Source organism: Prinia subflava, chromosome 3 (genome assembly GCF_021018805.1).
Source record: "Prinia subflava isolate CZ2003 ecotype Zambia chromosome 3, Cam_Psub_1.2, whole genome shotgun sequence".
Lineage (NCBI taxonomy): Eukaryota > Metazoa > Chordata > Aves > Passeriformes > Cisticolidae > Prinia > Prinia subflava.
The window spans coordinates 51,431,740-51,445,591 of NC_086249.1; positions in this window are offsets into that span (position 1 = coordinate 51,431,740).

Consider the following 13,852-nt stretch of genomic DNA (forward strand, 5'->3'; position numbering starts at 1 on the left):
AAATTCAGTAATAGCTGTAGACTGCCTGGACTTTCTTTCTCAGACATTAAAAAAAATGGCTCCAGATGAATTTAAGATGGTTTTATCTTGGTGCAGTCTGCATTATATTTTTCAAGCTTTCCATTGTAATCTGCAGCATTGTCAAATTCAGTAAATAATGTTATGATGATGATAGTGGGGTTTATATACTAACGTTAAATCAAACATTAAAAAACAATGGAGCAGTGTATTATGGCTGTAACGTTTGCAGTAAAACTTGTTGGGTAACATATTTGACATGTTACCAGGTTTCTTGAAACAGAAAATTCAACACAATACTGCAATTTTCTTTTCTTCAGGAGGTGTGGTGCACTAATTGGTTTTGTCCAGAAGCAAATGAGTTAAAGGTTGTATCTTTTGTTGTTTTAATAAAAAACTCACACATCATATACGGCGTGTCACAAGTGAAAAAATAAAAGGGGAATGTTCCCAAAAGATATTATATAATCAAAAGTAATTAACAGTATCCTTATCAGTATGCTTAAACCTGGGTCTTTTTCTTGGAGTATAACAGTATTTGATTTACTGAAGAGGTTATATACAGATTTGAGTTCCTGTTTATACTTTCATCTTGCTTAAAAAAGAAATCCAGATGCTGCTGTCTGTAGAGCAGCAGCATAAGATGCTTTCACCTTAAAATCTGTTGAAGCACCAGAGTTATGTCCTGAGGACCATCTCCCAAACTTTAGTGAACCTCAGTCAGGAAAGGTTTTAAGAGACTGCCTAAAGAGTTTCCTGAAAAGTGATTATTTCTTCAGTTGAGACAGAACTATTTTGCAACCGCTTTCTAGATAAATGTGATATTTTGATGCAGTGAGTAAGTGATATTATTATGAGAATGTTATAGTTAATGAAACTGTGGCAGACTTCATGTTAAAGCCAGATTTCCAAATTGCACTATTTCTATGAAGTGCTTAACATAAATTAACTTTTCAAAACATCTCATGCTTTTGAGATCACTTGTTCATACAGTGAGAGTAAAGGACAACACTGAAGAAGTGGTCCCACATCATCAGATTCTGGCGCTGAAAGGAAGTTGGTTTATAGCATATTCAGTGAGGAGCTTTGCTTGCAAAAGACAGTTTAGAAGACACTAAGGCCTTTTTCTCCTAGGTAGTGTGGGGACTGTAAGTGACTCATTCTAAGTAAGCAGTGTGATGAGATTGCCCCAGGCTTTTGCATTCTCTGCCCTTCAGTACCATCCCAGAAAGCTTTGAACCTTCAGAGGCCATTACCTGACTTACTGACAATGTTCTATTTATGCAAAACAGTCACATCTTCCAGTTTTCAGAAAAAAAAGTCTAGTAGGCCACAGCACAATCCTCAAAGTGTTTAAAACACTTGAACAGAGAATAACACCCACTCTCCCTCTTCCTCCAGTTTTGTCCTGTGGCAACCAAAGTGCAGTAAGGAGCCAGGAGACCCAAAACTGAAACCTATGAGGTCTTGACACAGCCAATCTGATGTAGATGGGACGCACCATGAGGACAGTGGACACAAGCCTGTGTAACCCCTCTTGACCAGCGACCCCATGTGGGACATATTCTGCATCATATCTGTAGCTTTAGTAAACATTTGTGTTGAAGGTGATACAATATACTTTCTTTCTGGTGCAGGACAAAACCAGCTATGTATAACATTTAAGTATTGTATGTAGTGCTGAATTTGTTGTGGAATCAAGGAAATTTATTGTGAAATTTTGAGGAATTTTCTGCTTGATCTGATAAACTGTTTTGGCAATAATAATATTTTTCTTTGTTATCCATTTATCTGGATATGATTTTAGGGGTAACAGTTTATTGGGAAGTTGTTCACACAGGAACAGAAGTCTGTCATATACTGCTCTCTCCTCTATCAGTGCAAAAGCAGAAGGTCCTTTCTTATCAAGAAAAGTCACCAAAACACTGACTTCCTATGTTCAGCAGCCAGTCCTAACATGACTTTTGGGTGCACTCCTATTCCTTGATAGCAAACTAATCTGTTACTGTAAATTACTGAAGACTAAATTAGAAATAATGATGGAAGAAAACTCATTAAGGATAACATGTTAATGAACCAGTACATTCTACAGTAGTATAATCATTAAATATTTTATCTCATATTAGTAACACTTTACATTTTGAATAAATATAAGCTAGCAAGTTCTTGAAAATTTGGGAGACGATAGTTAAATAAATATATTTCTAAAGTATTTTTTTGAATAAAATCAAAAATTTTTATCCAGGTGATTGTAACAACTCAACAGTATAACAGAGGATCTCTAGTGAATTTTAGCAATGGTTTGGTATTTTTCTTTATTTTTTTCTCCAGTTTATTATTTCTATGCAATGAGCACATTCTAATATTCTTTGCATGAATACATTGTCAATTAGGTGCATATCTTGTCATTCTTACAGAAAATGTTAGTACTTTTCACAGGAAATTTGACATACTTCAGACTGATTATTTTTTGGAAGAGAAAGAAATATTTTTCTTGCCCTAAGTAAATGATGTGAAGTGTCTAATGCATTGCATGAACTGAATATCAAGTATCTTATTTATACAGTGTTATTTATACAGCAACAGCTGATTATGGAAAATATAATCTGAAGGTTTTTTCCAGAATGCTTACTGCTATCACACATATTTATTAACTTTGTTGATTTAGATAAATCCATATACAAAAATTCATTGTAAATAAAATAAAAGCAAATAAAGAAGTATTTCAGTTTCTGTGTACTAAAACAAAATTTTTAGTCTTTCTTCTTTCATCACTATTAGTTCTTAATCTATCTAATTTATTGTAAATTTGTGGGGAAAAAAATAAGTGATTTTAAAGACCATTGCATTGCCTACTCAGAGAGGGCTAATAGTAATTTTCCTATAACACGTATTCACTAGTGATCTCATTTCCACACCATATATTCTATGAAAGGAGGGAAATAGAGACCGAGATCTGACTCATTTATAAAGTCATGTAATAAAACTCTGTGAAAGACAGACAGAACATAATGTTCTAAAAGACAGAATCTGAGGGCTAGAATTTACAGAGAAATATGTCCATTAATGAAAATCCCATTTCAGTGAAAAACAAGAGACTATTTCAACTCAAAGATGACATCTGTGATGGGTTAAACCTTAGTTCAGTGTTTATTTAGGGTGAATATAAACCCTTTTCGTTTTAAGAATTATACCATGTTGGCACTTAGACATATTTCTTATTTGTTAATGGGCAATAGCTTTCCTTTCAGTATATGAATTAGACATATTTCTTATTTGTTGATGTGCAATAGCTTTCCTTTCAACATATGAGTAAGTATACAGTTCCAAAATTTGTTTTAAATCTTGATGCATTTGGGGTTAGAGAGCCAGTCTTCAGGCCAACCTTTTCACTGCTTGCCATGATATAAACATCTAGAGAAAAAAAAAAAGAAAAAAATCAGCATTTAGTGCTAAATGCTAAGCATTTTACTGCACAATGACTATCATCACTGTATAATAACATCTGACAAATAGGCTATTACCATCAGAGGGGAGGCTTTTAAATCAGGCCTTAACTACTTTTATTAAAGGCTTGGAAGGTAATCACTGAAATTATATTTTTTTTTCTTGTGTGTTTATGCTTCTGTCTAAAGTCTTTAGAGGTTTGCCAGTTACAATCTATCTACTACCTGTTGTGAAACATTGGTAAGGAGATAATACAAGCAATTAGAAAAGCATTGCTCACTCCTGAAGTGTTATTACCTTAAATTAAGGTTTCCAAAGGGAATACACAATAGTGTTCCAGTGACATTTTTTGTTTCTCTATTTTCCCAAAGATACCTTTTGTTTTTTACATATTCTGTCTAATCAGTAACTCACAGGTGGCTGCAGAATAATTTCAATGCATTAAATATACTCCCTTAGGAGTAAGTAACACTGAATCTCAAATCCACAAAAAACAAGGCCAGTCTATGATCCCTTCATACATTATGTCAAAACAAAGTAACTTAAAACCCCTTCTTAGTTAGTTTGAATCTTATGTGTCTTAAATATTTCTAAATCTGTAATCACTAGACATGCCACAAGGTTACACAAGTAATAGTGAGAATTACAGATGAAAATCTTAGCATACTGATGTAAACCTACACATCTCCCACTTGCCATGCTGTGCTGCATGAATTTTCCCAACTTGGGACCCTCTGTGCTGGTCCTAGCTGATCACCCCAGTCTGTGATTCACTGAAAGCTTCTCATATGGGAGACAAAACATGGGGTCTCATAAGGTGGTGTTGTAATGTGAAGCCCATCTCTTTGCCCTCATATCTACTAAGGGCTATTCTGCTGGTTTGCTTCTTATCTCTGCCAATATAGAGCAATCCCGAACTTTTCCAGACTGTTGCTAGTCTCTGAGAAAGTTGGAAGAGATCTAAAAAGGGATTATTAGAAACAATAATGAAATTTATTTAAAAAAACTTCATCACTCTCCTGCACATACTACCAGTACCCTTCCTGTTGGGTGAGTGTGAGCCCTGCTGGGAAGGTTGATCAGTGGATTCCTGCCCTGTTTTCAGAAGGTCTATGCTATGAGGTCCCTCTACCTTGGACAGTGAGCTCTGGAGCCGAAGCTGGTAGAGATGAGTTCTTCTGTCCACATGCCCAAGGGTGTTCCCTCACAGAAAGGCTGGACATATCCACTTTGCATAAGATTTGCTTTTGCATCTCCACTGAGCCTGGAGTGCAGAATTTAGGACTAAACCCCACTTTTTATGTCTGTGTTATTTGTGTGGTTTTGTTTTCAATTCAGAGTTAGCACAGCTCTCTAGAGTGATGTGCTTTTTAACGTGAAAATGAAGATATGTGATGGTATTTGAGGTCATAAAGCTTTGCTGGCATGTTGTTGCAAGACCATGTCAGAGGACAGCAAAACTTTTCTTCTTCAGTATTTTATCCACACCAATTAACACAAAAAAGGAGACCAAGGTTCAAGGGTAAATTTGATTGCAAAGTTATTAGAGATGTACCCTTCACTTGTTTCTGAATAGGTTTATGCCTAAGTAGATTATGGCTCTGGAAAGCTAAAGAGTTGGGTTCACAAAGGTATCAAACACTTCATGTATTTTTCTTTTCTCCCTCTTTTCACAGGCTGCAAAAAGTGTTTGTGAAGTAAATAGATAATGTAACTTCTTTTCTTCTACTAAAAAGATAGGTGATTTTTTTACACAAATATTGGGAAATTCTGTCTAGAAATAAGATTTTTTTTTGAGTTTATCAGTAGCTCCTGGAACCTGACTTGAAGAAAAAGTGAGTACTCTTTTTACTTTATACTCAGCCCTACAGAACATATAGAAACACTGTATCATAAAACCATTTTGTTCAGAAGGGACCTAAAGGATCATCCAACTTCAACCCTCCTGCCTTTGACAAGGATAACCTTCCACTAGACCAGATTTCAGACATCCATCTAGCCTAGCCTTGGACACTTCCAGGGATGGGATGCCAACAGCTTCTATGGCCAGCCTGTTCCAGGACCTCACCTCACAGTAAAGAATGTACCATTCTTCATAATGTACCATTCTTCATAATGTACCATTTGTACATTAATGTACTTCTTAATGTACCATTTAAATCTACCCTTTTCCAGGTTAAACCCAAACATATTATACTCAGAATGAGATGCAGGAAAAAAAAGAATAGAGAAATAACAGCAACAGGAAGTGTGTATATTCAGACCATTTTGGGTTTATTTTTTTCTGATTGTGTTTTGTTTTATGTGTTACTTTCCTAGCGATTTGTCTTATGGCTTGTCTTACAGTTTAGAGCAACACTATTTATCATTTTTCAGGCAAGTAAAACTGTACTTCTTGTTTTTTTCCCTTAATGTGTTTATTTTTGAGAAACTGATGTTTTTACATGGTTTTGTGGCTCAGTTACAACAAAAAACATTCATGCCAGAAAAGTGAGAAGGTTTTTTTAGCTTTTAAAGGATACAAATTAGTTTACAAAATCAGGTGTCATGGTCAGCTGAAGTCAAAGCACTCAAGCACATTTTTTTATCTTTTTGATAAGATGAATATGGGAAAGCTCATGGCCACTGGAAGCTGTAAAAGGAAGTACAAACCTATATGATAGATCATAAAAATTATAACTCTTTACTTGTACTGTTGTACAGTTTTCTTTGAAAAAACAAGCAAAATATATATTTATTTAAATTAATAGACTTATATTAAGTCTGATGGAAAATAGGAGCAATAGCTGCTTTGCAATCAATTAACAGATTTTGTATGGTGAGAATACAAGTGGCACTTATTACCTTTGAGCCACTTGCTTTACTGATATATTCAGTGCCTGAGTGGGTAAATCAGCAAGGAAATTTAATGTCTAGGGACTACTTCACAATGTTTGCTACCCCTGTAGAGATGATAGCTCCTTAAGCAAGCCTGTGGGTGATACTTGTCACATTAATCTCCTGCCAAATCTATTTCACAACTTATGCAATTGAAATATACACGAGTTCAGTTGATGAGAAATGCAGAAGAATAAATCATGAAGAGGGTCAGTTAATAAAGGGCTAAAAGGAACTTACCATTTGGTCTGTATATATATACTTATATAGAAAACCTCTTTGCAGTCATGCAGATCTTAAATGGAACTTTGACATCTTAAACTCAGGTCAATTTCAGCAGGTGTTTCAGGACAGAAAGTTTTGTCTAAATCGTCCTTTGATTTATATTTATTTTCCCTTTATCACTGAAAGGAAATGCTTCAAGGGTATAGGTTGGCATTGGTTCAAAAAAAAGGTACGCTTTTGTATATGTACATTTGGAGGCAGATTGTGGAACTGATGGAATAAAAAGTCTTATATTTCATCTATATTTTGAAAGTGAATTAAAAAAAGTCAAGTAACAGTGGACATTTAAGCTGGAATTCTGCAGTTATCAATACATCAGAGGCACTAATCAGTGACAGTCCCAGGGTATGATCCAGTAAATAGCAATTTAATTAAGTATATTGGTATGTTTAGGTAAAAAATCAGATTATAGTCAATATTTGACTTTTTTTTTAAAAAGAGGAAGCAGAAGGCTGATAAAAGAAAGTCATAGATATAAAATGTCTGTGCATTAACTTGCAACTGAATTTTTAAGTGCTATGCAGGCTGTTTCTATTGGAGAAGGCAAATGAAAGCTTATTTCCTACTTTCACATTGTGGGGGTAAAAATGTTTTCTGAAGTACACCTACAAATTTGGTGAATACATTACAGTACTGACCTACTGGTTTGGAACTCCAAGAGAGAGAAAATGTTTTAAATAAATGACCCCTAAAGCAATTCTGTTCACTTTGTAAAACAATGACCCAGAGGAAAAGATGTGCAGTAGAGATAAAATTTCCTGATACTAAAAACCAGAGTAGCCATTGACAGAAAAAGTATAGTACAAAATTACTCCAATAGACTGATTGCCTGGACTGAAAAATACAGTTAATTATTGAGAAATTTTCCTGTAGCTGGAGAAAATTTCATACTAAAAACACAAGAAAAGAGAACATAATTTAAATGACTGAACACAACAGAATTCTGAAAACAATGGTTAGAAAGAATAAACAAATATTTTAATTGTTTTTTCCCTATACAGAATCATGGTGTTCAAAGTGTTGTGTGATGCACTGAGAATAAACTCCACAGACCTGACTGACACCTTGGGAATTTTACTGGCTGTTCTGACTTCATCTGGCAGTTGGCTTCTCTATTCTGTACCAGCTGTGTGCCTTGTCGGGATTTAATCACTGTACTTGGTTTCTTGATTTGGGTGTCTGTGGTCCCAGAGACTCATAAATCCAGTGGCTATCAGTGCATTGCACTCTGGTATTTCCTCTATTGGTGTGCCTTCCATTTTTTCCACAACGGTTGCTAAATTCCATCCTTCACACATGATAATTTTTTATTTCTATTCCAATTCTCTACATTGTTGAGTTGCTGTTGATAATATTACGTCATAGCACAAAGGCAAATGGAACAGATGGACATCCTTGGTCCAAGAAAGTCCCTTCATGGTCACAAACAATGGGATCTAAAGCAGGATTCAAAGAAGTGTGTGCAACGGAGGATATCCTTCTAGCAGAGCCCAGAATTAGTCAGAAGGGTGTTTCACCACATTAGAAAAACAAATGCTAGGTACTTTTAGTTTTGAACTGTGACTAGATGCTTGTGAGATCACAAGGTAATTTGGGCTGGAAGGGACCTCAGGATAATATCCATCTTCTTGCTGAAAGTGTGGTGAGTATCAAGGTTGGACTAGATCAGCTCAGGGCTGATCTAGCCTTCAAAGTACCCAAGGAGAGAGATCACAGAGTGTCATTGGACAAAATCTTTCAAGATTTTATTGTCTTTGTGAGAAGGTTATTGCTAAGCAAGGTAGACAGATATTGCTTGTTGAGTTTCGTGGAAGCAAGTTTCAGATTTTTCTGATTAGAAGACATATGGCTTTATTCAGAAACAGATGATCATGTAAAGCAGCAGAGAGATTTCTGTGAGTGTTGCAAATCACTACTTTCACAGGGAGCTCATGAGGCTCTGATCACATTGCAGTAAATTCTTGCTCCTATGAAGAATTCTAGTCATGTCAGTGGAGCTATTGCATGGACATTTTAGGTTGGCAGCAGGATCTCAATATTAGGCCCATAAAAGTAATCTGAATTAAATTTCGTTGACTCAACATGCAAATGTTAACTCTACCAGGGAAAAAAGAAAAGTAATTGTGAGACAGGGAAAAGCAGTAGAGTTATCTTTTCAGCTCATGTTGGGGTAGATCTCAGGGCTGCATGATGTTATGCCAAACTATATCCTCAGAGGAACTGCTCTGCTTAAGAGAAAGCTGAAAGACATGATGCTGATCTTAAAGGCAAACAGAATAATCTGAATGGGGTTCAAACTGATAAGAGGGGTAAGAGGATCTGTTTCATGTATATGGCTGCATTAAATGATGCAGAAATTTACATGTCATTGTATGTCAGTGCCAGGAAGAGTCACACTGAATAGTGCCACTAATACTGGCAGAATGTTACATCTGTTTTCAGAATTAGAGACCATGTGGTTAGGTATGCCTTCCAAATTTCACAAAACTATAAGCCTGTGTAATTTTGTGGGTTACATTAATTCATAACATGTAAAAAGCCTGTAGTTGATGAGCTGCAAATTCACACACACCTGTCATTGTATACCAGGCAGTCCAGCTCCTAAGCCACCATTTCATAGATTTCTATGTAGGAAGGGCTTTGTCTGTCTTTGTATATCAAGAATGAAACACCTGTGCCTGGGGCAGTCACACAAGAAATATCTTCAAAAGGTGAGTCATTCTAAGATTGTACTTTCACAACCATCTCTGGGGGAGATGAGTTTTCTTCTACCTGTGACTATTATTGCTTGTTAGAGAAGAAAGAATTTTACCTTTTTCTAATCCATAATTAGACATCTAATTTGGAATAGAAAAGATTCTTTCTACCATATTTTTTATCACTGAATTTTCACTTTACTACATTTCATGTAACCATTTCTAGCTTTTCAAAGGTGATCTGCATTTCTTGTCCTGACATACAAATGGTCTTGCTGAGTAATTCAGTGATTCTGTTTCTTTGTAGAAAAGGATAGATTCAACACAAGATAACCAGTATGCTAAAGGGAACACAGAAATATGAAACCCTAAGATGAAAAAACTGAGTATATAACAAATTATACCTAAGGATCTTAAGATCCTTGAAGAAATTGCTTAAACCCTGTGCGTAGCCAGGCCAGGGAATCCATATTACTACTGTTCTGCAAAAGAAACTGCAAGAACTGTTTAATTCTGCAGCTAACAAATAACTACCCTCCACCAAATGTTGTAAACAAATATAAAGAACAGATAAGAAACAATGCAGAATTTCAGCTGAAGTGTAGCAAAAGTGATAAGTCTTTACTGATGCTTTCCAGTTTCACTCCCTTGTGTTTGTTTTTTAAAAAATATGAGGAATTCCAGTTTACAATTTTTAAAATGGGTTTTTGGTTGTTTTTTTCCTTTGCTTGCATTTTTTTTCCTTATGTTTTTACTGGAGGCCTCATTTGTAGCTTTGTCAGTTCACAGCTATAAAGTAGGAAAGCCAGCACTGAAGAATCCTAAATGAAAATTAGTTGTAGAAAATATTCCCTGGTCAACAAGAAGGGTTGGTCTGTGTCAGTTGGGTTTCACTCCTGACTCAAAAATGTCATTAATATTGACGTGCTGGAACTGATGCTGTGTCTATAAAGCCTCACATACTGCAGTATTTCCTACAACAAGGGGTGGACAATATGCTCTTGCAGTCTTCAAGGACTCCCCAGGGGTCAGATGAAGCCCTGACTGTTTCTTCTCTCCTGTTATTTGCCTGGTCTATTGCCTGACCATCTGCATCTCTGTTTTTATGCTGCTGTTTCATTTGCTTCTCTGAGGTGAGCTTTAAGGAGAAGGCAGAAAGGTGAATATAGCCTTGCTGCATAATGTCTTAAGATCTGTTATTCAAATAGGGCAGCCCTAATCCAGCAAGCCAAATTAAATCCTACCTTGTATTAGCTCACAGGCTGTGTGGCAAATAAATAGCCATGAATAAAGGGAAAGTTCAGTTCTTTTAAGAGCCGTTCTGCACCCTGATAATGGCACAGAAAGAAACAGCTGTGGCTTTTATAGCTGTGGTTGTCTGATAACAGAGGAAAGAAAAAGTTTGCAGGTGAATGGAAGTGGTTTTATTCAACCAGGTGACAAAACAGATAGGAAAAATCAAATTCACAGGCATACAAGATCTTCTAAAGTAAGTATATCCACTGGGGAGTTGTATTTGGAAGAACAAACTGTCTCCTTGCTGTTTGAAGGTATTTCTGTTTACAAAGGAAAGAAAACACTTCAGGTCAGTGAGAACTGCATCAGAAATGTGTTTTATGTTGTATCTTAGGAGACACTTCCTGATATGTTTTAGCTATCGATAAAATTTACATAAATTTGTTCCACATTACTTCCCTTTTGAAAATGTAATATATATTGGGAAAATATTTATGGCTTTATCCCTCACACAAAGAGGAGTCCCTCTAAAATCTTCTGCCCCCATCTCTGCTCTAACTATATTACAAAGGTTTACGGAATAAAGTGAATCTTTCTCCTCACTCTTTTCCTTTGTCTGTGGCTGCCTCCAGAATACTATTCTGACAACACAGCTGTGTTATCAGGAAGGTATATAGACAGTTAAATATAAAACTTGACATTTACATGTCTCCTTTCTTAGATCTCAAAGAGGACTATGAAAAACTTTAAACACTCTCATCAATTCATACAGGGAAGAAAGTAAGATACAGTCAGAGCTAGAAATGAAAACAGAACCAATTCTTCTTATCTCTAGACAGGAGCTTGTAATTTTAGACCAATTATATTATCTAGTTTAGGTTTTATGGCAAAAAATCCCCATATATCTGAGACTCTAGTATGCAATGTGAGAAAATGCACGTAATCACACCTTTCATTAAGAATTTCTTCCTTGCAGAAATAGCACATCTAAAAAGTCTTTTTTTTTTTTTTTTTTTTTTGCCAAGTACAGTCTGCTTAGAGTTTTTGTTCTTCCTGAATAAGCAAGGTTATTACTAAATTGCTGGTAACAGACAGAAACCTTTCAGAATGAAAAAAAAATGCTGAGAAACACATGAAGGAATTTCGTATCTCCTAGGCTAATTCTATAATCTCTAGCTGGAGATCTGAACATGTTTATGAGTGAAGATGTGATTTATGCTTTAAAGTAAGGAAAGATCATAAAGATGAGTTAGATCATCCAGTCGATTTGATCATCACATAAGCTGGAGTGGCAATTCTTTGACAGAGAACAAAATCATATTAAAATGATAAGAACAGAATTAACAGGGAATGGAGAGGAAAGAAAAAATAGTAAATGAGATGGTTTATGGAGACCAAACAGCAGAAAAAAGTAATCCTTGAATTGTGAATAAAAAAAGGCTCATTGTGAAATAGAGGTTCTAAATTTGATTTTGGGATTTTAAATATCAAAGAGTGCTGTAGAATTACTTCAGAAACAGCAGTTCCTCAAGCAGTTAACCGCCGGATCAAGAGCAGATAGTCAGGAGAGTGCATATTAAGTTCTTTCTTGACATGAAATCACATATTGATTTAATTATTGACATGAATAAAGCTACTGCAGGTCACATAAGGATTTCCAGTTATTCACATCATTATCTTCTGTTTTCACAGAGCCATTTCATCATCTGCAGAGTGAGACTGATGTATGGCTCTTTTGAGTAGCATTATGAGTTTTGTCAAAGAAATATGAAGTTCAGTTTTTGTTACAGTGTTTATTACAGATCTGTTTGGGCACCACTCAGAAATGTTTCCCTTTTGGGGAAAAAGCAAATACTTTCTCCCAAACAAAGAGAAAATTAATTTTAAAATACATTGTGTATAAAGAAGAAAGTACTAAATTAAGTATTTTGGATTTCAAAGCAAGCCTGAAATGAAAATCACATGGGATTTAAATCCAAACTCCACACACCCAGATTTCTGAACATAATGAAAGGAAATTAATAATTGTCTTTTTTCATTCTATGCTTTTCAAGAGTCAGTTGTGTTTCAAGCAGACTTAATTGGTGCAACTTAAGCAATTCATTTAAAATACTTGAGCACAATAATCTGGATTTTGCTCATTACTGAACAAAAGAAAGGTGGTGAGGAACACTCTTTTTTTTATTCCAGCATTGAGATCTTCCTTATATTAGGATTCTTAGAACGACAACAAATCCACACCAGACATCTAACAGACTATGGCTTTCTCATAGCAACTAGAAAAATCTAGTCTAGCATTGGGAAAACAAGTTTACCCTTTCAAATTACTGTTGTGCATTCCTATATAATGGCTGCCTGACTGTAAAAGTCCCTCTTGGGCAGAGTGCCCCTGAATACCTATTAGAGCTAGCTCTGCCTTTCAAAGACAAAGCAGAGTGGTTTATGTTGCTGTATAAGCTGAAAATTCTGGTTCTTAGGTACGTTACTTGACAGTTCACTGTGTGAAGCTATTACTAATTAAACAGCTTTGTTTTACCAAGTTTGTGAATTTCATAAAAAGTTTAGAAAACAGTGTTTACACTTAATGCAAACAATCCAAGGTTAGAGTCAAAATACTTACTTATTCATGAAGCTTTGGGCTTTCATGGCCTTTCAGTTCCATTTTGTTCCCTACTTGATTACATGTGTGTGTTTAAGATTTTCTTTTTTTCATTTCCATTACAAACGTTACCAATTCTCAGCACAAAATTAGCAATCTCTGCATGGTGTTTTTCTCTTAATAGATGATGTTGATGCTGCGTGACATGAGTTAATATCATTTCAATAATAAGTTAAAGTGCAGAAAATGCCTTTAAAGGGAGGTGACTGAACCACTTTGAAGGAATCTTTTGGTAAAAAATATAAAGAAAATACAAGGAAGACACAAAGGGAAAATCTAAATGAGAAACAGCAGAGGAAAATGGACATGTTAGAAGAAATAAGAGATACATCTAGTGCAGCCATCATAAAGAGTTTCTAGAAGTCCATTTTTCCATGTCCAGTGATGCATTTTGTAACCCTTTATTAGTGAGTAGAAGAGATTCAAAGTCAAATGAGAGGGTGGACTCTTTCATGAGTACCTGCTGACCTAATGAGCATTATTAGCATTTTTCCATTTGGTAATGTATTGTGTAGGTCAATGTGAGTTGATAAAATAGAAATTCAGAGTTAAGTATTGCTTCCAAACTAAGCAAGCAGATTGATTTTGTATTTGCTTTTAAATTTTTTATATTCTAGTTATGGAAGAACTTGGA